Consider the following 25,946-nt stretch of genomic DNA (forward strand, 5'->3'; position numbering starts at 1 on the left):
TTTTTATTTTTTTTTATTTTTTTTTATTTTTGACAGGCAGAGTGGACAGTGAGAGAGAGAGACAGAGAGAGAAAGGTCTTCCTTTGCCGTTGGTTCACCCTCCAATGGCCGCCGCTGCAGCCGGCGCACCGCGCTGATCCGATGGCAGGAGCCAGGATCCAGGTGCTTTTCCTGGTCTCCCATGGGGTGCAGGGCCCAAGCACCTGGGCCATCCTCCACTGCACTCCCTGGCCATAGCAGAGAGCTGGCCTGGAAGAGGGGCAACCGGGACAGAATCCGGCGCCCCGACCGGGACTAGAACCCGGTGTGCCGGCGCCGCAAGGTGGAGGATTAGCCTAGTGAGCCGCGGCGCCGGCCTCCCCTTTAGGTTTAATAATACTTGTTTTATATACTTGGGTGGTCTTATGTTGGGTACATATATTTATGCTTATGTATTTGCCTACTGAATGATTCTTCTTCTCAGTATGTAATTTCCTTCTTTCTCTCTCTTTACCCTGTTTGATTGAAAGTCTGGTTTATCTGTTTTATATGCTCAAAGATCCAAAGGATTTCTATTTGAAAGGTATATTTTTTCCAGACTTAATTTTCAGTCCATGTATATATTTAGCTGTGAAGTGAATTTCTCATAGACAGCTTATAGTCAGGTCTTATTGAATCCATTCAGTTGACATACATATTTGTTGAGTGAGGAATTTAAACCTTTCATATTAAATGTTAATATGGTAAATAAGGAGCAACTTCTACTTTATTTATTAATTGCTTACTAATTATTTTATATATTTTCTGCTTCTTTCTGCCTCTTTTATTATTTGTCTTTGTGGTTTGTAGCTTTCTGTCATGATCATGTTGGATTTTCTTCTTTCTCTTTTGAGTAGCTTCTCTGTTAGTGAATTTTGTGCTGTCATGTGCTTTCATGATGGATGTTACAGTCATTTTACTTCTAGTGCAGGACTACTTTTAGGACCTCTTGTATGACTGATCTGCTAGTGACAAATTCCCAGTTTCTGCTTTCTGTGAAACACTTTATTTCTCCTTCACTTCTAAAGTGTAGCTTTGCTGGATATGGTGTTCTTGGTTGGAAGTTGTCTCTTTCAAGGTATTGAATATAGATTCCCATTCTCTTTTAGCCTGTAAAGTTTAAACTAAGAAGTCTGCTGTTAGACTAATGGGTTGTCTTTTGCATTTAACTTAATTTTATCTCTCAGTGTCCTATGGACTCTTTTCTTGTCTTTATTTTTTGACAATTATTCTAGAATACATCATGAAGGTCTTTTTTTGTTTGAATCTGGTTGGAGTCTCTTGAGCCTCCTGTAGCTGGATGTCCATATCTTTCAAGACTTGGGATGTTTTCAATGAGTGTTTCTTCTTGTTTAAAGATTTATTTAATTGAAACTAGGGTGACAAAACAAGAAGGAGAGATGAAGGGTAGTGGGAAGGAGAGAGAAATCTCCTCCATCTGCTTGTTCACTACCCAAATTGATGCAACAAACAGAAATGGACCAGTTCAAAGCCAGGAACCAGGAACTCCATCCTGGTCTCCCACATGAGTAGCAGGAGCCCAAGTACTTGAGCTATCTTCTCCTGCTTTCCCAGACACATTAGCAGAAAGCTGGATTGGAAGTAGGGTAGTTGGTACTCAAGCTGACACTCTGAAATGGGATGCCAGCATTGCAAGTGGTAGCTTAACCCACTGTACAACAATGCTGGCATCTCAACTAATATATATTAAAATATCACTAAAATGTTCTTTTTCTTTCCCTTAAAGTATCCTTATATTATAAATATTTGCTCACTGAATGTTATCATATATGTCTTGGATGCTTTCTTCATTTGTTTTAATTACATTATCTTTATTTCTGAGTTATACCAAAAGTCGTGTTCCCAAGATCAGAAATTCCTTTTTTTAACTTACTCCATTCAGTTTCTGAATCTCTCAACTTATTTTATATTTATATAAACAATTTTGATGTATTTCATATACACAGTTTTAAAAACATAATGATACTTCCCATCCTACCCTCCCTCACTTTCACCCTCCCTCCTCCTTCCCTTGTTTTTCTTTTAATTTTTTGCAATGCCATACTTTCAATTTACTTTATAATCACAAACTTAGCCCTCCACTAAATGAAAAATGCAACAAGTAGTAAAGGAGACATTTTCAGCTCTAAAATTTCTGATTAGTTCTTTTAGTGATTTCTATTAATGTTGAATTTCTTATTTGTATTATGCATTATTTATCTCTTTTCTTTAAATTGTCTGTTTTTATTGTCCTGGATCAAATTTAGTTTATTTGGTATCATTATGTTGAATTCTTTTTCAGGTACTAAATAGATTTCCTTCAAATCAGGATCTGTTTCTGGAGAACCAATGTTTGTCTTTGGAGATGTCTTGCATCCTTGCTTCTTCACGTTTCCAAAATCCTTACTTTGATGTCTGTACATCTAGCATAACAGTTGCTTCTTCATTATAGATTATCTTTCATTTGAAAAGACTTTCTTATTGTTAGACAGAGTTGCCCAAAAATGTAAATTCTAAGTGAGTTCTTCAGCTGCCATCAATGCCAATAGTGTGTCTCAGAGCACATTAGTCTAGTCTGACTAAGTTTGTGGAGGTAATAGTATGACTTTGAAGTATACACAGGTTTCCAAAGATGTATGTCTTCAGGCCTCAGAGAGGTATATGTGAATCACTCTAGAGTTTATTATGGCAGTATCCATATTCCTGCTGCTGTGGAATACAAAAAGTGCTGTCACTTTGCCCCACCATGCAATCCTGATTGATGCTGGGGCTTACGACACAAATATATCTGTCCTTAGAACTGTGTGATATGGATGGAGCAGTTCCAAGGTCTTGCTGGGTTGGTATGGATGACTCTATGCCTTATATCACAAAAGACCTAATCTCCAACCTGGGAGATATGAAGGGAACTTGCCCAAGTCCCAAGGGGTGAATAAATGTTATCCTGGTGATTGTTCACTGGCTGGTGTGTGTCTAGACCAGTAGAATGCAATTATATTCTTTTCCAGGTCCCACAACTTGGATTCAGGTGATGGAAGAACTGTAGGACAGTTGCCCAGGTCCTTTGTTGAAAGTGTAGGTTATTCTAGGAAATATGTTTGGGTAGCAGTATATTTGCAGCCCTGGCATAGAGATATAGCCTTCCCCAGGTTCCACAGGGCAGTGTAGTTGTTTCCAGGCCTCATGGAGCAGATAATCAGTCTCAGAACTGCTACAGTGGAGACCTTACCCAGGCCCCATATTTTACATGTAGGTTATGCTGGAGACTGTGTACTGTAAGGCATGGGCCATCACGGTCCAAGGACTTTAGGATTTGGCAGGTAACATACCCCAAACAAAGAAAAATATAAAAGATCATCAAAAAACCTGAGTATTTTTAGAGAACATAAACAAAGTAGATAAGCTTTTGGCCAGAGTAGCAAAGCAAAAAAAAAAAAAAAATTAAAGACGAAAAAGAAAATATTACAACTTTGACTACTGAAACACAAAGGATCATAAGAAATTACTATGAATATTATGAACAACTCTATGCTAACAAATTGCAAAACCTTCAAGCAATGGATAAATTCCTGGATACATAAAACCCATAAAATAAAATTAAATTATATAGAACATTTCAAGAGAAAATAACAAGCAATGAAATTGCTGCAATAATTAAAAGTCTCCCATCAAGGAAAAGTCTGAGACCCGATGGCTTTACTATTGAATTTTACAAAATATTTACAGAGGAAATAACTGCAATACTTCAAACTATTCTGAAATATTGAACAGGATGGAACTCTGTCAAAGTCTTTTTTTTTTTTTTGAGGCCAGTGTCACTCTGATATCAAAACTCAACAAAGACACAACACGAACAGAAAGCTACAGATCAATACCCTTGATGAACACAGATACAAAAGTGAACCAAATGAAATACTACATCAAAAAGATCATATATCATGATCAAGTGGGATTTACCTAAGATGCAAAAATGATTCAACATTCACAAGTCAATAAACATCACAAATCACATCAAAATAATGAGGCATAAAAACCATATGATCATCACAGTAGAGAAAGCATTTCATAAGATTCAGCAACCCTTCATGATAAAAATCCTCCACAAATTAGGAATAAAGGGAATATACTTCAACATTATAAAGGCTATATATGACAAAACAATAGCCAATATCCTATAGAAGCGGGAAAAGCTGAAAGCATTTCCCATCAGATCTGGAACAAGACAAGGATGTCCACTTTCACCACTCATATGTCCTGCAATTTGATCACAGATTATTCCAGAGATTGTGCACTAGCATATGCAGACCAGGATAAGTGGAAAGCAGATAGGACCATATTTGGGGCCCAGGGGAGAGCACAGATGTGCCTAGGTATTGTGAAACAAACTGTCAGACTGAGAGCTGCAGGATGCAGTGAGGTCCTTATACAGAATACTCAGGTGAACCTGTGGAGTATCACCCCAATAGTCATAGTCCCAGAGCTACGACACTCAGAGTGTACTTACTCCAGTCCCATATGGTAACTGAATATTATACTGGGGGGTTGTGCACTAGCGGATCCTGGAGTAAGGGAATTAAGGTAGGGCCTTCCCCCCACATTAGAGGTAAGCATAGGTGTCCATGGGACTTATAGAAGTAATGGAAACAATCTCAGAGATGCATGATGCAGCGGGATCCTTATCCAGATCTCATAGATCAAGTGCAATCTTATTTGCAGATTGTGGACTGGTGGTTATCAGACTGAATGAGAAGAATACAATTAGGACCCTCTGGGTCCCACAAATGAACACGAGTTAAAACAAGGCTTGTAGCCACAACAGCCACAGTCCCACAGTTAGAGGACATGGAAAGGAATCTGAAACGTTTTCTGTACCTCTGAAAACATCTATTATATGTGTAGGTAATTGCATGCTCTTTAATTGTCTGTGTGATGTTTTATCCCAATTAGGAGTATTTTACGCAGATCTAATTATAGTTACACCCCAGTGAATAGTCATGGTCAAGGAAAAATGTAGGCATGTTTGACATTCTATTCATAATATAATGAGACAGTTTTTTTCATGCTTTAACTTTCCTGGAATCAGAGAAAAAGGCAATGGTTCTAAGGCAAGAATGATTTCTTACAATCAATGCATATAATAAAATTATAACACACATTAAATAGATGCAATGCAAAGTATCTTGCATTTATTTTGTTCTCAATGCCATAAACCCTCTGTAATAAATGCTTGAATACATGATAAGTGTGTTTTGCATTATAATATACTGCCAGCATATTACATGTGACAGTTTTTGACAGTTTTTCTCTGATTTTGGTTTGTATTTTGTTCAAATGGTAAAGAGTGATTCCTCAATGTTTACAACCATAGAAAGAACAAGAGAAATATGTCATAGAAGATATCTATGACAACTACATATCACCATTGTGTCATTTGGTTTCTGTGTTTAAGCCACTTACATGCATTGCTAGGAAGATATTTTAAAATCATGGAGACATTTATAATAGAGTACATAATGAACAATACACATTTTGTAAACCAATTTTTTCTAATAAAAATGTTGACACAATTTCCTATACTAAGAAATAATGTGTGTTTTTACTTTTAAAGAAAACTATTTTGTACTTTAACATATACTGAGTTCTTTTTGTGTGAATGTCAAATCTGGGATTCTGTTTCAATCTGCCAGGCTGTAAGCTTTTATTTTAAGACGTTACATACATTTTTATTTATTAATATAAAGAGAATAGATTTCGTATATTTCATAGATAACAATAAGAATATAATTATATTTCTTCCCTTCTTTCCTTTCTCCCCCCTCCTTCCATTTTTATTTTAATTTTTGCAGTAACATACTTTCAATTTACTTCATAATCATTGGCTTAGTGCCAGATGTATTTAATATGTATCAGTTCATATAATTTCTCCTTTGGTATTAACTAATAACAACATCAGGGATATGGTTTCTATAGGGTGTGAGGTGTAACACAGTATACCAAAGAGATGATGGTAAGATCACACTAATGAGTTCTCATCTAGTCCTTAGCAGTTTTCAACAATAGCAACAAAGCAAATAGTTAATTTTAGAAAGGCTCATTGCTGGCAACTTCTCAGATCTCTCCCTACGCTTTTGACTTCCCATTATGAACTTGCTTGGCTCTCTGGCTCTCTCTCTCTCTCTGTTACTTTCGAAGTTCAGGATTTCCATAATCCTCTGTCTGTGGTACCATATCCTTGGCTTTGTAACCTGACCATTATATGGTACTTACTAAGGTTTTTAAGATTTCTGATACAATTTATATGTCACCAGGGTGTTACTGCTTGGACTAACTTCTGGCTAAAGAAAGTAATTTAGGGCTGGGCATTTGGCCTAAATGTAAGATTAGGATTAATGTAAACTGTAGATCAGGACTCCTACCTTCCATATTGGAGTATCTGCCTTCACATTCCAACTGTGGCTCTTGACTCAAGCTTCTTGCCAGCGCAGATCCTAGGAAACAACAGGCAATGACTGAAGTAGTTGGGCACCTCCCACCTGGGCTCTCAGCTTTGGCTGGTACTGCTCCCATGCCCCGGGAGCATTTAGAGAGTGAAACAGTAGACAGGTGCTCTCCCTCTCCATCTATCTGTATCTCTTTCTGTCTCTTGAATAAATAAAAAATAGGAAGTTATTTATATATTGTACACTTAACATCCATGCTATATAAAAATAAAATGATTTTGTAAGCTCAAGTTTCCAGTTAACACTGAGCACTGTTCTGTACTCATTATGTGGGGTAGGCTGGGTGGCTACTGTAGACTCAAATGTTCCTATGTAGGATACCTCTGAGAGGAGAGTCAAAAAGACACGGTACAAAAATAATGAGTCCAACAATTGATAAATGAAGCAGTTATTACATATAAATGTATAGATAATATTACCTATAATATAGGTAATATAGGTATATTACCTATAAATGTATAATTAATTTTCCAGATGGAAGGATGAAAATTTAGCAATAAGGATGACAAAATAGGATATATCCAAAAGGCTTCAAAATTGAAATCCTGAAAGGATAGAATCAAGAGCACAAGAAGTATGTTTTAGCCATGGAGGGGTTAGCCAAATGTGAAATAATGGATAGGATAACGAAAGTAGTTTCAGTAACAAATCTTAAAATTTCAGAGCCTAGTTATGGAATCTCTTACAAGGCTCTGAACACCATTGATAGGCTGTTTTATTTATTTATTTGTTTATTATTCATTCATTTATTTAGGAAGCAAAGATAGTCCGGACCCTGGTTCATCTTTTCCATATGTTTTAAGTCAGTTCACTTGCATACAAGTCCCAGATCAGCTCCTTATCTGTGTGTATGTCAGTTACTTCAATTTTCTACTAGGTTAAATGTAGACAATAAAATTGTCCCTGAATCCCTCACAGCACCATTGAGGATATTAAATTAAATGATGGAAGTGTAGATGATTGTGGAGGGAGATAGGAGGTTTTATGAATGTAACCACGATCATTGCTCAGGAAAATTATAGAATCAAGAATTCTTTCTTGAGGTTATCTTCTCTTTGGAGAGAGTTAAGAGACTGCTCATAAGCCTTTGCAGAATAGAGCAATATCTTTAAAGTAACACAAAGACCAATATCAGAAAACCCAATAATTAACTGTCCACTTACCTACACAGGTGTGGACAGAAAGTCAATTAGGCTATGGAACAAAAGCCAAAAAACTACAGAGAGAAGGACAAGTTGTGTTTAACAAATGATTGTATATATCATGTATTTTTCATTCATAATCAATGATTAAATTTTACATATATATCACAGTGTGTGTTATTATATAACATATAATTGTCTTTTAAAGACAATACATTTTTACTAATATTTCTAAATATCTTTATGATTTATAAAAAATTTCAATTCCTTTCTTACTCTGTTCATTATTTTAGGTGCATTTAAGAAGCAACTATCAGTTATGGTATGGATATACTTGTGTAATTATGCCATCCATTTAGCATCAGTGTGTGATAAGTAGAGCAGTTTTAATAGTGTACAACAGTTTTAACAGGGCATTTCAGACATAAAGCAAGTTGGGGTAACTATGACTAGAATATGAAATAGATACATGTAAATGCAATCGAGAAATGGTCAAGTGAGGTGGTACCAATTTTGCAGTGAACAAGTACTTCAGACCATTTCCCTTAGTTTACTCATCACAATAAGAGATAACAACTGTACTTACTTTTAAAGAATTCATATGGATTGAATACATGAATTCATGGAAAGCAAACAGAAGAGTGGCTAACCATTATTATTTTAGAAGTTTGTTAAGACTTCCTAAGATCTTAACAGTGCAAGATTGATGGGAAGTCTGTTGCTACAGTACTGATTAAATGTAGGCTTTAAAAATGTGCTTTTTAAGACTATGGTTTATGCATGTAATGAGCAAGAGGGGAGAGTGGACTTAGCACACCAAGCAGCCTTAAAATACACCAGGGCAGCAGCCAGGAGGAACTCTGGGAGGATGGTGGCCCTTGAGGCTCATCACAGACGGTGCAGCAGCAATGTCCACGAGCCAGGCGGCAGTGGCAGGGCCTCACGTGCTGTGGGACTGCATGGTCTTCAGCCTCCCTCTGGTTCCCTGGAAGTGGGCCAGTGGCCACTGCAGGAGCAGCAGCAGAGGTGGAGGCACTAGAGTGCAGCTCAGCCAGAGCCCTGGGAGGCCAAGCTGGCGGAAAATGGAAATTCTATTCACCAGGATATGGAGACTTTTCAATCACCAGAAGCACAGATATAATTGTTGGGCACAATAATGCAGGGGGAACTACCACCCTTCACCAGTTTCCTATGAATGAAGTTGGGCATTCATACCCTGCAGTACGAAGTAATGTAGAAGAGCTAGTGATTAATAATACATGTATCTTAATGTGGGATATCAGTGGCCAAGAATCTCTTCACTCTTCCTGGAACACCATACTAACACAGAATTTCTAATAGTTGTAGTGGACAGAATGGAGAGAGTATTTCCATAACTAGAGAGGGACTCTATAAAATGTTAGCATAGGTGGACCTAAGAAAGCTGGATTGCTGATTTTTGCTAATAAACAGATGTGCTGATTTTTGCTAATAAACAGATGTTAACTTAAAGAATGCATGACTATAGCAGAATCCTCTCCGTTTTTGAAGCTGACTTCTATCAAAGTCTCCAGGGGCCTATCCAGGCCTGCTGTGCTCTTGCTGGTGAGGGATTACATCAAGAACTTGAACTGATGATGTCATCATTTAAGATTCCATGTTCTCTACTGAGCTCTTTTTACAGATTTTGTTTAAACGGTGTACTGGACTTTACCCAAAAGCTGCAAAATTTTATGGTTTAGATATATTTATAATACACTGATTTAAACTTTTTCTATAGTTGAAAATTCAGACTAACTTGTTTGAAAACAAAGATGAAGTCTCACTTTCCAACTTACCTTCTCATTATTCCTTCCAAAGTAAGATATGAAAGCTGTGATTGACATTTTTCTCATAATGAATGCTCTCAGGATATTGTGTAGGCTGTGGTAAATACAAAGGGAGAGGAATGCATTTTGAACATTTAAGAGCTTTAGTATCAATATAACCCTCCCTAGTTGAATGTTGTTATTTTCTTGTTCCATTAAGTCAAGCTACAAATCAGCACAGCTATTATTTTAAGATGTAACATCACTTATGAAAAGTATATTGTGTATGTATTGTGTATATACCTCAAGTCAAGTTAATGGTTTTGGTTTATATGCTGAAGAAAAGCAAGTAACACAAAAATTAGTAATGTCCTTGTTTATAACCATAATGAGATGAGCACTGGCATTGGTGGTAAGTGCCATTTTGTATGTTTCCTCTTTGTTCTCTGTATTGTACCAACCAACCCCAAAATCATGGAGATGCTCTTAAAAAAAAAGGAAAAGTCAAAAGCTTGATACTGTATACCTCTTTTTCTAACTCAATCCCACATATGAAAATATATAATCCAAGTAAGTGGAATACGTTATCAAATTCTTGGTTTAGCATTACTAATGGGGGCCAGTGCTGTGGCTCACTTGGTTAATCCTCTGCCTGCAGCGCTGGCATCCCATATGGGCACCAGGTTCTAGTCCTGGTTCCTTCTCTTCCAGTCCAGCTCTCTGCTGTGGCCCGGGAAGGCAGTGGAGGATGGCCCAGGTCCTTGGGCCCTGCACCCTCATGAGAGACAGTAGGCTTGTTTATGTGATCCCTTTGACTCTAATCCTATCATTATGATCAATTATGAACTGAAACTGAACACTTTGACTAGTGAAGTGAAATGGACACTATGAGAAACTGATTGATCAGCCCTTGTCCTGACTGTTGATGTACAATTTAATACTTTATCCCTATTAGTATTTTTTTTGTTCTAGTTAGTACTATTGGTTGAATTCTGTAATTCACACACAATTATACTTAGGTGTTTAAAGTTAACTGAAAAGTGATCCCTGTTAAATATAAGAGTAGAATAAAAGAGGGAGGAGATGTGCAATTTGGGACATGCTCAATCGGACTTGCCCCAAATGGTGGAGTTAAAAATGTGCCAGGGGATTCCAATACAATCCCATCATGGTGGCATGTACCAATGCCATCTCACTAGTCCAAGTGATCAATTTCTGTTCACAATTGATCATAATGATAGGTCTAAGAGTCAAAGGTATCACATAAACAAGACTAGTGTCTGCTAATACTAACTGATAGAATAAAAAAGGGAGAGAACAATCCAACATGGGAAGCGGGATACACAGCAGACTCATAGAATGGTGGATGTCCTAAACAGCACTCTGGCCTCAGAATCAGCCCTTAAGGCATTCAGATCTGGCTGAATAGCCCATGAGAGTATTTTAGGCATGGAAAGCGAAGACACTCTGGGAAAAAAAAAAAAAAGACCTAAATGAAAGATCTCTGTGCGTGAGATCCCAGTGGAAAGAACAGGCCATCAAAGAAGGAGGTACCTTTCTCTGAAGGGAAGAGAGAACTTCCACTATGACTATGACCTTGTCTAAATAAGATCGAAGTCGGCAAACTCAAAAGGCTTCCATAGCCTCGGAAACTCATGACTAGAGCCTGGGGAGATTACTGACGCCATAAACAAGTGTGTCAAATTGTTAGGTCAACAATAGGAGTCACTGTATAGCTACTCCTCTTGTAGGATCTCTGTCCTTAATGTGTTGTCCAATGTGAATTAATGCTATAAGTAGTACTCAAACAGTATTTTGCACTTTGTGTTTCTATGTGGGTGCAAACTGCTGAAATCTTTACTTAATATATGCTAAACTGATCTTCTGTATATAAAGAGAATTGAAAATAAATCTTGATGTGAATGGAATGGGAGAGGGAGCGGGAGATGGGAGTGGTGCGGGTGGGAGGGAAGTTATAGGGGGGAAAGCCAATGTAATCCATAAACTGTGCTTCGGAAATTTATATTTACTAAATAAAAGTTAAAAAAAATTTGTGTAGTATGTACATTTTCACAATATTGATTCTTCCAGTCTATGAACATGGGATATCTTTCCATTTTTGTATCTTCTTTTCAATTTCTTTCATCAATATTTTTCACTGTAGAGATTTTCCACCTCTTTAAGTTTACTCATAGGTATTTTGTTAATTTATTTATTTTTGTAGCTGTTGCAAATAGGATTGCCTTTCTTTTTGAGATAATGCACCATTGGTGTATAACAGTACTACTGAATTTTATACAATAAAAGTAGAATAGCCTAGAAGGACCTTATTTGATATGCGTATCCTATCCCTCATCACACACACACACACACACATGCACACACACTTATGCACATGCACAGGCAACCGTCCCCTTTGTTCATTTTGGTCTAGTTTTCCTGCATTATTGATGCTGCTTGCTAGTAATTATTACTGGAATTCTCTTGTACACCTGTTCCAGTTACCATTATTGCCCACAAATTACCAATATCTTATTGATACAAAATAGCAACCATCTTACTTTGTTATTGGTGTTGTGAATCAGAAAGGCCTTGTCTAGGCAATTTGTATTATAAATATATTTCTATTTGGGAAATCAACTGGGGTTGTAAAATAGCGTAACTACATACAGTCTTTCCAGAATGGTTGTCTCAGAACAGGTGGACATTCTACATGGCTACAGAATTCCCTCACAAAGGACAGTCCAAGAAAATGTTTGGGATTTCTTTTGGACTTTGAATGATATGGCCTCCACCCTATTTGATTGGTGGAAGTAATCACAAGCCTGTCCAGACCAGAAATGATTTTCTTAAGATTTCCACCAAGGAATATTATTAATTTGGAGGACCATATTTCAAAATACAATATGCTCTGATCCCCAATATTCTATTTCTCAATTCTATTAGGTCTTTACTAAAATTTCACATTAGCAAGAGAAATCATACCTCACCACTATATTTAAAATAGTAAATCTCATTCATATGAACTTCCAACCTTGCAAACTCCCTATACTTCTTTCCTGCTTCATTCTGCTCTGAAATATTTAACATGATCTTATACATTTTTGTCTCTGTTCCTTCACTATCACACATACTCTATGAAGGCAGAGGATTTTCATCATTGTATCACTGGCACCCTTCTAAGCACCCATCACATAAGAAATACGCAATAAATATTGGTTGAATATCTGAATGCATGAATGATAATAACATGCCGCTATCACTGTCCTGTGATATCTATAACTCTGTGTTTACTTATATGCATGTCTTTTCCATTATCAGAAAAGAAGCTCCTCAAGGACAAGAATCTGTAATCTTTAGTCCTCATGGTCTAGGAAATGGCATGCAAATTGTAGATGCTAATAATTCTTAAAAGATGTGTGCTAGAGAAAATAAACGTATATATATGTGTGTGTGTGTGTGTATATATATATATATATAGTATCTTGGGTTGTTCTGTCATAACAAAATACCATTAACTGAATGGCTTAAACAACGGACATTTATTTTGCATAGTTTAGGAAGCTAGAAATCCAAAATCAACATTCTGGCTGATTCAGTTTTCTAGCAAGAATTCTTTTTCTGTGTTGTAGTCAGATATGTTCTCACTGTATCCTCACATGGCAGAGAGGGAGGGAGGGAAGGAGGGAGGGAGGGAGACAGAAAGAAAAAATAAGAGTCTTACAAGACCCCATGTTCTTTCACATCAGAGTCCCACCCTTACAACTTTATTGGATATTCTTTACCTCACAGAGACCCTATCTCCAAAAAGAGTCACATTGGGGATCAAGTGTTAAACATGGATTTTGGCACCAGGTTCTAGTCCTGGTTGCTCCTCTCTGCTGTGGCCCGGAAGGGCAGTGGAGGATGGCCCAAGTGCTTGGGCCCCGGTACCCACATGAGAGACCAGGAGGAAGCACCTGACTCCTGGCTTTGGATCAGTGCAGTGCAAGCCATACAGGCCATTTGGGGAGTGAACCAATAGAAGGAAGACCTTTCTCTCTCTCTCTCTCTCTCTCTCTCTCTCTCTCTCTCACTGTCTATAAGTCTACCTGTCAAATAAATAAATAAGTAAACATGGTTTTGGGGGATATAATTCAGCCTAAAGCCTATGGTGTTAAAAGTGGCTCAAGAACGTTCTCAATAATTTGTTATAAAATGAATTATAGAAGAATAAATTAATTAGAAATGATGATCCACAGCCTGAAGCACAAATACCTGAGCCTTTTCATTTCTATCCAGGATTTTGTATTCTGACCCTCCTAAAATTAAGGCACTACCAAATGAGCAGGCAGAATGTTATCTTCCAAATCTTATCTGGGAAGGAAATACCTGCTTTGTGGTATTCACACTTTGCTTTATCAGGTTACTCCTCCATCCCCACCACAAAGGATGAGATGCCACTGTCTTGTGTGAAAGCTGTTTTCTCATCCTCTGAAGTTCAGCTAATCATGTTAAACATTTCTTCTCAGCTTCTCTTTAGCCCCCTCTTCCTATCTCTCTAGGCAGTTTGTACTATAGGACTATGTTTTTGTACTTGTTAATTTTTCAGTTAAGCTTTGCCTTTAACCATGAATTACTGAAGGATTATTCTTCCATTGAATTCTGTGTTAGTCAGGAAACTGTATTCCTGTGTCCAGTTCTGCTTGTGAATACTGGGTGGTAAGTGCCACTTGGATTTGATACACTTACTGAGTTTCCTTTAAACTGCTGCTAGTTCTGCAGAATCTTTGACATTATCCAATATATGTCTTCAACCATTTTCCCACTTTCTGGACCAAAAATATGCTGAAACTTAAGTATTTAATAACTGACTTTTCTAGTGCAAAGTTGAGAATTAGTCCTCTAAACATGCCACAGGGTATATTTTGTTAGTTTTTATTTTATTAATTTTTTTTTATTTTTGTCTTTTTCATCTTTTACAAAATTTAGGGTCAAAGAGTTGGCAGGAAATTGAGAGAAAAGTCATCGTTTTTACACACTGAGTAAAAAAAATCTGTTTTTTTTTTTTTAAAGATGTACTTACTTTACTTGAAAGAGTTACACAGAGAGAGGAGAGGTAGAGACAGAGAGGTCTTCTATCCGATGGTTCACTCCCCAACTGGCCACAATGGCCGGAACTGCGATGATGCGAAGCCAGGAGCCAGGAGTTTCTTCCAGGTCTCCCATGCGGGTGCAGGGGCCCAAGGACTCAAGCCATCCTCCACTACTATCCTAGGCAATAGCAGAGAGCTGGATGGGAAGTGGAGCAGCCAGGTCTGGAACTGGCGCCCATATGGGATGCTGGCACCTCAGGCCAGGGCATTAACCTGCTGTGCCACAGCCCGGCCTCTGTTTTTCTTTACATCAAAGTTTGAACCAGTGACAAAGAGAAGCAATAATGAAAGTATGTAAGTGCATATGTGTGTATTATTCCTGGGCTGCAGTCTAATTGCAAAGCAGAAAAGCAATAAGAATCTAAAGGAGAATTGTTAGCAGTATGCCTTTGCGTCAATTATTTTTTGTTCCAATAGAGGCTTTTTCACCAAGCAGTCTTGGCAGAGAGCCATATGGGTTAAATGCTTTTTCAAGTAGAAAATATTATCATATAATCAAAATTAGCTGCTTCTCAATAAGTTCCCAGGACAGACCTCTCTATGATGATACACAAATTAAACTATTCCTAGATGGAAGTCCCAGTGTCCATGAAGGAGTCACAGTCAACCTGTCCTTTATGTTGCTCTGAGGTTTGCCTTGAAGCTTTCTACTTGCTATTTTGATTATTCTCTCCTCATCTTTAACACCTCTGCCCACTCTCTTTTTCCTCTTCTTCCCGCACCAAGTCTCCTTAAGGATCATTTTTAAATTAGAACAAGTAGACTTCACAATAAAGATGAAGAAAAAGAATCATTAGCAATAGCATTTTCCCCAAAATAATACAATAAACTACCAGTTGATCTGGCTGGTTTCTATTAGCTTGTTCCTAGAAACTTCTGTAGTCTTTACTAAAATGGTTTTGATATTACCAAATTATCTTATTCTAAGTCATGCTACTTAATGATCTGGTTTATGCTCAAAATTAGAGGGTAAGAGGCCTTGATAATGGCTAATTTCCCCTGGAGCTCTGAAATTTTACCACCCTTTTTGCATATGTTGTATAAATGAATATTGTGCACCCACATACATACACACACAAAGAAGGGATGTTGAGTTTGCCAAGTGTCAGTTCAATGAGTTAGCCAAGTCGTCTCTTCTTATTGAACCTCCGTTAGGTTCTTCCAAGTATTAATCATTTATTGGTTTGAATCTCTTGTTTCCTGTATTCCCCATTTGTAACTATATACAGCTGTTGCATATAATTTTATGGTCATTAATTTCATTATTCCTTATATACTTCATTAACATAGTAAACAAAAATAATATTCATTATAAACAACATCCCTGCAGGTTAGTATTTATTGTGTCTCAATATCTGGCAGATAGAATAATAAAAAATTTTGTTAGCATCCTAACAAATATTTTCTAAATGAAGAATTTCTATGATTTTGTTTGACATAGTAAAATACTTAATTATGGTTTGAATACTGTTTTTAAATAAACTTTTGAACTACAGTCTATGTTAGAGGCACAAAAAAAAAAAAAGAAAGTATATATATGCCTCTTGTGTCAGCACTAAATTTGTAAGAACAAGTAAGAGAACACAGAGCAGGGAGGTGGGGCAGGAAGGCAATAATCTGCCATTTCCTGGCTGAAAGGTGACCCTTTTAATGATGTATTCGTTAACTTAAATGACAGAGGCCATGGAGCCAAGATTGATTCTAATGACATATTAAGCTGACTAATGGTTCACATGGCTCCTTGTCCCTTGCTCCTTTTAAACTTAGCAGATGTGGCCACTAAAGCACTACCTTTCTATTAAACCTCTACCCCTGCACTGAAAAATGCTAGCTGGGAAGCAGAGAAAGTAAAAGCATTAGTCAAGTATAAATTCAGTTTTATGTCAAGTCAGATTATGCTGTGTTCTTGGTCATCTAGCTGTCAGGCTCTTATTTTCTTGTCATAGCATTCCACTCTTGTATCCCACCTCTGCTATCCTAACAACCATATGTGAAGGATCTCACATATCGGTCAATCTCCTTGATAAGACCTCTGGTGTCCATTTGTATCTGTATGATCTTTTTCCTGCCATATCTATGTTCACGTATCTCCACCAATTCTTTCCCTTTTACATATATGTTAAACCTGCTAAATTAAAACTTATTACCCTCTGAGCTTTGTTCAGGTTGACAAACCTGCATTCACTTGGGACTAATTCATTCATCCAATCCTCTCTCCTGAGGGTCCTTCCTAGGGTTCTAAGTGATCCAACATCTCCAATAGGATTCTTATGTTTCCTAATTTGGCTGATTCAGTCCAAACCAAAGGAAGTCTTAAATGACAGGGAAAATGGTTACATTCAATTAAACATTCGCAAGAAGTTACATCTGAGTAAGGAACAGTAATCTTTGTTTCTCACTGGAGTTTCCAAAGGCTGCTCTTTTCAGGATCTTTCCCTTTTTTCAATCTCTTTTTTTTTAACTTTTATTTAATGATTATAAATTTTCAAAATCCCACCCACAACCCTCCCCTTTCCCGCTCCCTCTTCCCTTCCATTCACATCAAGATTCATTTTCAATTCTCTTTATATACAGAAGATCAGTTTAGCATATAATAAGTAAAGATTTCAGCAGTTTGCACCCACATAGAAACACAAAGTGAAAAATACTGTTTGAGTACTAGTTATAGCATTAAATCACAATGTACAGCACACTAAGGACAAAGATCCTACATGAGGAGTAAGTGCACAGTGACTCCTGTTGTTGACTTAACAATTTGACACTCTTGTTTATGGCATCAATAATCACCCTAGGCTCTTGTCATGAGCTGCCAAGGCTATGGAAGCCCCCTGAGTTCACCGACTCTGATCATTTTTAGACAAGGTCGTAGTCAAAGTGGAAGTTCTCTCCTCCCTTCAGAGTAAGATACCTCCTTCTTTGATGACCTGTTCTTTCCGCTGGGATCTCACTCGTGGAGATCTTTCATTTAGGTCATTTTTTTTCCCAGAGTGTCTTGGCTTTCCATGCCTAAAATACTCTCATGGGCTATTCAGCCAGATCTGAATGCCTTAAGGGCTGATTCTGAGGCCAGAGTGCTGTTTAGGACATCTGCCATTCTATGAGTCTGCTGTGTATCTCACTTCCCATGTTGGATCGTTCTCTCCCTTTTTTATTCTATCAGTTAGTATTTGCAGACACTAGTCTTGTTTATGTGATCCCTTTGACTCTTAGACCTATCATTATGATCAATTGTGAACAGAAATTGATCACTTGGACTAGTGAGATGGCATTGGCACATGCCACCTTGATGGGATTGAATTGGAATCCCCTGGTATGTTTCTAACTACACTGTTTGGGGCAAGTCAGCTTGAGCATGTCCCAAATTGTACATCTCTTCCCTCTCTTATTCCCACCCTTATATTTAACAGGGATCACTTTTCAGTTAAGTTTCAACACTTATGAATAACTGTGTATTAATTACAGAATTCAACTAATAGTATTAAGTAGAAAAAACAAAAAAAAATACTAAGAGGGATAACATATTAAGTTGTTCATCCCAGAGGAAGAGCAGACGAATACCCACAGGGGCCAGATTTCATACATCAACTACCCTCAATTCCACTCAGCTGTGTGGAATTACTTCCCAACTGAGTCAGAGAGAGAGAGAGAGAGAGAGAGAGAGAGAGAACAATCTGGGTGAGTCACCTTGGGCACACCCTTAACCCTGAAGAACCAAACAGAGCTCTCTGGCCACACCCATCTCAAGCCTCTAAGGCTCCATCAAAAACAGACAGTCCACTTAACCTAGAGTCATAGTATAACAAGAAAAAGCACCACAGCGAAGAAACCAAAGAATATCTCCACAATACCAAACAACAAACGCAAAAACTGAGGTAACAAGAACAAGGAAACACTATGATGCCGCCAAATGAAAAAGACACCCCAACTCAAGATTATGAAGATGATGAGATAGAAGAAATGAAAGAAACGGATCTCAAAAAATTGATAAGAACATTAAGAAGTTCTCAAAAACAAATTCTTGAACTACAGAAATACTTAATGGACAGGATAGAAAATCTCTCACGTGAAAATGAAATATTAAGGAGGAATCAAAATGAAATGAAACAACTAGTAGAACAGGAAACTGTGATAGTGATGAGAAATCATAATGAAATGAAGAATTCAACAGATCAAATGACAAACACATTAGAGAGCCTTAAAAACAAAATGGGTGAAGCAGAAGAGAGAATATCGGACTTAGAAGACAGAGAACAGGAAATGATACAGTCAAACCAAAGAAAAGAAGAGGAAATTAGAAATCTAAAAAATATTGTTGGGAATCTACATGATACTATTAAAAAACCCAACATTCGGGTTCTAGGAGTTCCTGAAGGCATGGAGAGGGAGAAAGGATTAGAAGGCCTTTTTAGTGAGATATTAGCAGAAAATTTCCCAGGTTTGGAGAAGGACAGAGACATCCTAGTACAGGAAGCTCATAGAACCCCTAATAAACATGACCAAAAGAGATCCTCACCACGACATGTTGTAATCAAACTCACCATAGTGAAACATAAATAAAAGATCTTAAAATGTGCAAGAGAGGAATGTCAGATTACTCTCAGAGGATCTCCAATTAGACTCACAGCTGACTTTTTATCAGAAACCCTCAAGCTAGGAGGGAATGGTGAGATATAGCCCAGGTACTAAGAGAGAAAAAACTGTCAGCCCAGAATATTATATCTGGCAAAGCTCTCATTTGTGAATGAAGGTGAAATAAAGACCTTTCATAGCAAACAGAAATTGAAAGAATTTGTCACCACTCGTCCATCCCTGCAAAAAATGCTTAAAGATGTGCTACACACAGAAACACAGAAACACAGCCATCAATATGAAAGAAGGTAAAGGAAGAAAACCTACCAGTAAAAGATCATAGGAAGCTCAAAGCACATACTAGAAAATATCTTTGGGAAAATGGCAGGGCAAAGTCACTACTTATCAATCTCTTTTCTTCCTCTATGATCTCTGCTTTTCTTTTCAGAATTCCTATATCGCATCTCTTCCACTTATTCCCAGTGTAACCTTGGGCACATTTCTTAAAATCCTTGAGCTTCAATTTTATAATCTGAAAATGTGATACCTGCCTCAGAAGTTGTCTGTGAGCATTAAATGAATGAATTCAAATATTATGCTTAGTAAAGTGCACAGCATATAGGAAGCACCTGCAGAGTGCTTACTATAGCTAATAGTATAAGAGAGGGGCCCACTAGTCTTCGTCACAATAAACTACCTAGGCGTCAAACTCAAACGAGCTCCAGTCATTTTTTAATTGTGATAAGGCCCCATTTAAATCTATCATGATTTATAAGCTCATAAAGCATAGATTCACACCATTCAGTCTCAGAGTGTTGTTGCAATTAAAGAAAGAAGTGGGGTGGATTAACCTCCTATAGAGGTGGATAAGCCAAGTGAGAATACCAAAAATAACATACCAGATGCATATTTAAAATGTTTTTTTGTGAACTGTTGAACTACAAGGAATTAGTAAAATCCATGGGCTCTAGAAATAGCTAGAAAGCAGCAAGGAAAACACGCGTATCCTTAATGAATGTTTGCCCAATTGTACTGCTACCTGGTGGCTCAAATATTAAACAAGTGATAAAAATGTGCCTGTGAAGGATGGCAGTCGTAAAAGAGAACATAAATATATAAATTATAGAAAACCATACCCACCAGCAGTCCATCTTCATGTCAATTTGTGTAAAAATATAAATTACAGAAGGATACTAACATTATATTCTTCTTACACAAAGCAACGAAAATTACTATTTTTAAGAATACATAAATGCAGAGGCTATAGAGAAACCAAGGGAATGATTCATATTCGTGGCAGTGGCTTCCTACTAGGTGTTTGTGTGCAGAAGTTCATGTAGAAGGGACAAGACATACAATGAGCCTCACCTATAGCAGTAAAATACTCTAGTACTTAAGTGCTGCAGGGAGTACCCAGGGTTTTGGCCCGAAGTTATTGTTTAAAAAATCTCTCTTCACATATGCTATGCTTTTTCTTGCATTTGTGTTACATTTACAAAAATAAAATGGAAAAAAAAAAAACTACGCTCTTGTATCACAAGTATTTGCAAAACAGTATAAATCCTTTCAAAGTTTAAAAGTCTACAGTCACATGATCCTCAAGCTCCTGCTTCCACGAAATCCTGTGACAGAGGAAGCTAAAGGAGAGATGTCAAAGATGCCTGGAGTTTGATCTGCAGTCAAAGCAGAGTATACAACCGTGATGGAGAATCACTACTCCTTCTCCTGTCTGCTGTACTTCCCCAATACCCAGATTCTCTTTGAATTGTTCTCCTCCCCTACCCCTTCAGTTTCAGTAGACTTTAAGCTGATTTCCACAGGAAAAAAAAAATCCTTTTTCTTCCCAAAGCATGGAGTACAAGAGATTTGTTTCCACAAGCACATAAGTCACCTTGTTAGCTTGTGGAGGTTCTAATAAAACCATGAGTATTCCTAGATGAATGATCAATTCTTTCAACACAAAGTGGTCATTCACTCAGGTACGTAAAAAATATTTACTGATCAAATACTATATGTCAGAAACTCTTATATTTGCTAGAGATAAAATGATAAATAAAATGCAGTCTTTGTCTATATGTATTTTATAACCTTCTAGCTATAATAGGTCAAGAAATATCAAGATAAACAAAACTCTACAAATGTAAATGTGCTCCAAGATCAAAAATAGCTCCACAATAATGGAGAACAGCCCAGTGAGGGTTGCTATTTTAGATAAACTGATTTCATTTCTAAAAAGGAAACTTTTAGACAAAAATATGAATTAAATGAAGAAACAATTTATGTGTTAATGATTCAATATAAGGTACAAATGCCCTAGAATAAAATTTTTTTAAGCTGGCCCAGATGTAACAAAGAAAGCCAGTATTGCTGCAGGTGTGCGAGCAAAAAACAGAGAATCATTGGCTTTATCCAAGGAATCGCAGAAGCCAGATTTTGTAGAACATAGTAGCACAAGGCAGGGACCTAGACATTTATTGCAAATGTGATGAGAAGTCATTGGACAGTTTTGAGCAAGGAAGTTGCAGATCATGTTTTATATTTCAAAGGCTCTTGTGTGGAGAACAAACAGAAGAAGATTTGGTAACAGAGGAAGCAGCAAGGAGACTAACTTGCTATAGAAAAAGTCTAGGCAAGAAAGACCAATATCGTGGACAAAAATGGAGAAATGGAATTTGTCAGAACTGTTTTGCCTTTGAATGTATTTCAAGGTGGCATAACTCTAACGACTTGGTATATTTCGGAAGCAGCATCTATGGAATGTGTTGCTCTTGTGGGGAGCAACTGGGAGCAACTCAGACTAGACTAAGTTACTGGAATTAAGACTTATTCTATGCATCTGCTCTCCCACAATATGACGCTGAGAAGGGAGAAACAGCTTCTACACAGCTGCCTCCAGTTCAACCAATAAACAGCAGGACCTGTTCCTGATTGGAGGAGAGCAGCGTACTCGGCGTGTGGGCAGCAGAGTTGGGATTGGCGGAGGAGGACTATAAAGGAGGAGAGAGACAACACGCACCAGGAACATCTAAGGGGAACATCTATCTGAAGGAACACCTGTGCAGCCCCCGAGAGAGCCGGCTGGCGGTGTGCCGCTCCCCCGCGGAAGTGGGGAATGTGGCAGGGGGAACCGCCCTTCCATGGAGGTGGAAGGGACGGTAGCCAACCCAGGAAGAACCAGCAGCAAACCCAGGGAGGGCCGAGCAGACAAAAGAACAGCGCAGGGTCCTGTGTCGTTCCTCCACGAAGACGGGGAGCGACATAATGGTGCCGTGACTCGGATAGGAAACTTAGGAGGGAAGAAACGGGAAGAAGTGGGAAAATACCAGAGAGAGAGACTAGCAAAGAGCCTAGGGAAAAGCCGGACAAAAAAGGTGCCGGAAGAAGCTATCAAAAGCCTAGGCATAGACTCGGATACGGACTACGGGGGGAAGCTGGGAGAAATCTCTAAGGTCGAAAGCGAAAGTGAAAGCTAGAACAAACAGACTCGGATACGGACTGTGGGGAGAAGCCAGGAGAAATGAGGGAGGAATATTGTTGGAAGAAAACTTAGGGAAACATACCGGGTAGAGAAAAATGTTAGGGAAATTGAAGCTGCGGGGGCAGGCCGAGGCGGAGACGTAAGCCAGCTTGGAATTCTTTAAGTCAGCACGGGGAGCAAAAGGCGGAAAGTTAAACCAGAGGCAGAAACGTGGGCCAGGTTGGAATCCGTCAGATTAGTCCGGGGAGCAAAAGACGGGAAGCCAAACCATAAGGCGGAGACGCGTAAGCTAGGTTGAATTCGCCAGGTTAGCCCGGGGAACTTAGATTGAATACCGGTGGCGGAAACGTAAGCTACGCTGTGTCACTCACGGAAGCCGCCGCGTGCAGAGAGAGCGCGTGGGGCGTGAATAGATAGGGAACGTGGGGCTAGCGCAAAGGCCGTGGTGCGGGCGCGAAGGGGCGCGGAGACTGCGGAGTGTGCACGCGAAGCCGGGAAGCCGCGCAGATGAGAGAAGTGCGGGCTGAAGCGGCGCAGAGCCGGGAGGTGCCGAGAAGCAGCCTTGGGGCGGGCGCCGGGAAGCCGCAGGGATAAGAGAAACAGAAGTTTAGAAGTAAAATGAGAGAAATAGGAATGCTGGTAGATAGAAGTAAAATAGTAGAAATAGGAATGCCCGGAGATAGAGAAATAGAGAAAAATAAGGCCTCCCCACAACACGCACGGCAATGAGGGAGCTTGGATTCGGTCTGCCTGATTAGGGAGGTGGTGAGCACCTGTGGCCGGCTAGCAGCTTATGCGCCGCAGGTCACTGAAGACAGGCACGAATTAACATCAATAAGTCTCCCCACAAGACGGCAATGAGAGGGCTTGGATTCGGTTTGCCTGATTGGTAGGGCTTGTAAGCACCTGCAGGCAGTTCTAGCAGAGCAGAGCATGCGCTGCAGGGCACCGAACACAGGCACGCATCAGCACCTAATAACCTCCTCACAACATGGCGAAGAGAGGACCCGGATTCGGTTTGCCTGATTGATAGGGCTTGTAAGCACCTGTGGGCAACTCTAGCAAGCAGAGCAGAGTGTGTGCCGTGGGGCACTGAAGGCAGGCGCGTATCAACGCCAAAAATAAAAAGAAAGGGGGATCTGTGGGGAGCAACTGGGAGCAACTCGGACTAGACTAAGTTACTGGAATTAAGACTTATTCTATGCATCTGCTCTCCCACAATATGACGCTGAGAAGGGAGAAACAGCTTCTACACAGCTGCTTCCAGTTCAACCAATAAACTGTAGGACCTACTCCTGATTGGAGGAGAGTAGCGTACTCGGCGTGTGGGTAGCAGAGTTGGGATTGGCAGAGGAGGACTATAAAGGAGGAGAGAGACAACATGCACCAGGAACATCTAAGGGGAACATCTATCTGAAGGAACACCTGTGCAGCCCCCGAGAGAGCCGGCCGGCGGTGTGCCGCTCCCCCGCGGAAGTGGGGAATGTGGCAGGGGGAACCGCCCTTCCACGGAGGTAGAAGGGACGGCAGCCAACCCGGGAAGAACCAGCAGGAAACCCAGGGAGGGCCGAGCAGACAAAAGAACAGCGCAGGGTCCTGTGTCGTTCCTCCACGAAGACGGGGAGCGACATAATGGTGCCGTGACTCGGATATGAAGCCTAGGCAGGGTTTAGTGTCGTTCCTCCACGAAGACGGGGAGCGACAGCTCTTGCGTGTAAGACAAAAATAGGCAGCGGGATTACTGGAAGATTTTGTCATGAGTGTCAGGATCTGTGGTATAACCTCAGGAAAAAAAGAGGGAACACAGGGATCAAACAGGTTGAGGTGACAGGGGACAATATATCAATTCTGATAAGTGAAGTTTGAGTCAAGAGCAATCAGTTTCCAGTGAAAACCTTAAGTTCAGAGTAGAATTTGGGCTAGAGATAAAATTTGGGGAATCTTGAGAATTACATTGTGCATGCAGCCTGACACTCCTGATTGAGATCCTCTAATCACAAATGAGGACAGTGCAACACATACATATAAAAACAGGTGAAAAACAACAGTACCACAAAGGAGACGAAGAACAAGTAGACAGTGGGGTCTAAGGAAAACAGAGAAAAGGGAGTCTTCATGCCTAGTGGAAAAGTTTCAAATGGCTTCATCTGTGTCCAAAAGAGATGAACAAATCTTAAAATTTAAAAGAGGAAAATGATGAAAATTGACCGATAATTTTGACAATTATAAAATCACTGGTTACCTTGACAAATGAGATTTGGCTTTATGAACAGAGAAGCAGATAGATAGAACAGGCTCAGAAATAATAAGTTGGGCAAGTGCAGACAGTGGGACCAGGCAGCTCTCTGTTATCTGAAGATTTTCTACAGCTACTGGCATAAGAAGAAGGGTGAATCTGCTGATGCAGCAGAACAAAGAAACGACTGTGGGAGCAAGAGGCTTGAGTCTGAAAGTGGATTTTTTGTTTTTTTGCTTTTCTCCACCAAGTTTTAACTATCCCCAATATTTGACAGGTAAGTATGACAGAGAAAGAAAAGCAAGGGAATTAAGCATGGATACAAAGAAGTGATTGCAATGCTGGAAAATGGGAGTTAACCGGGGAGAGGAAAGAAGTGAAGATGCTGAAGAAATTAAGAATGCTGAGAACAAAGGGAGATCAACAGGTAAGATGGAGGACACAGACTTCTTGTGAAAATATAATTTGTAATTTTGATTTTTTTCATTCAGGTGTCTTTCCTCTCCTGCAAAAATTAAATAATGACCTAATTATTGCACTTCATGTTTCCATATCCATTACACCTGTCTACCTCTAAACTGGAACGTAGCATGCCTTAAGCCTATCCTGAAATCTGGTGAAATCAACCTTGACACTTATATAAAGATTAAGATTGGATATTTGTGTGGGATCTCTATGTGAAACTGAGATTCTGACAACCCTGAATACTCATGAAAATCTGATGGCTAAGGTCACACAAAATTACTTTGCTTGAGGCTTGAGGACCTGCAGGGTATATGTATATTTTTCTCAGGGAAAAAGAAGCAAGCATGTTAACTTGAATCAATCCTTGGCATGGGTGAAAAATAAACTCACAGTGTAATGTGGTGGTATCTTTATTTATTTACTTGATTTATAGTCAAAACACTTGTTTTGAATTCTTATCTTACTCTGACAGTGAGCCAGTGTAGACACATATAAGACGAAGAAATAAACAAAGGGGAAAATATCGAATGGAGCAGAACCATTTGGGATGCCTCCGATAGTATATCACCTCCGAGCCCCAGGGGACATCAAGGAATAGCCAGCAGCTAGCGAAGTG

At 39.0% G+C, this 25,946-nt stretch overlaps 1 long non-coding RNA gene and 1 pseudogene across 2 annotated transcripts in view; one reads left to right on the plus strand and one right to left on the minus strand.

Moving 5' to 3' along the window:
* Positions 1-6,432: 6,432 nt before the first annotated feature.
* The window catches only part of LOC103347703 (uncharacterized), a 162,023-nt gene continuing 142,509 nt past the window's right edge, over positions 6,433-25,946 (minus strand). For both annotated transcript variants that reach the window (XR_016230491.1, XR_016230496.1), the window contains 2 exons: positions 9,478-9,562; positions 6,433-6,506 (listed from right to left, as the gene is read on the minus strand). This is a non-coding gene — a long non-coding RNA (uncharacterized LOC103347703). The remainder of the gene's footprint in view (positions 6,507-9,477; positions 9,563-25,946) is intronic.
* LOC100341673 (ADP-ribosylation factor-like protein 5A pseudogene) lies at positions 8,743-9,381 on the plus strand (annotated as a pseudogene).

This window comes from Oryctolagus cuniculus, chromosome 2 (assembly GCF_051225735.1).
Source record: "Oryctolagus cuniculus isolate XC-2025 breed Fujian yellow rabbit chromosome 2, ASM5122573v1, whole genome shotgun sequence".
NCBI lineage: Eukaryota > Metazoa > Chordata > Mammalia > Lagomorpha > Leporidae > Oryctolagus > Oryctolagus cuniculus.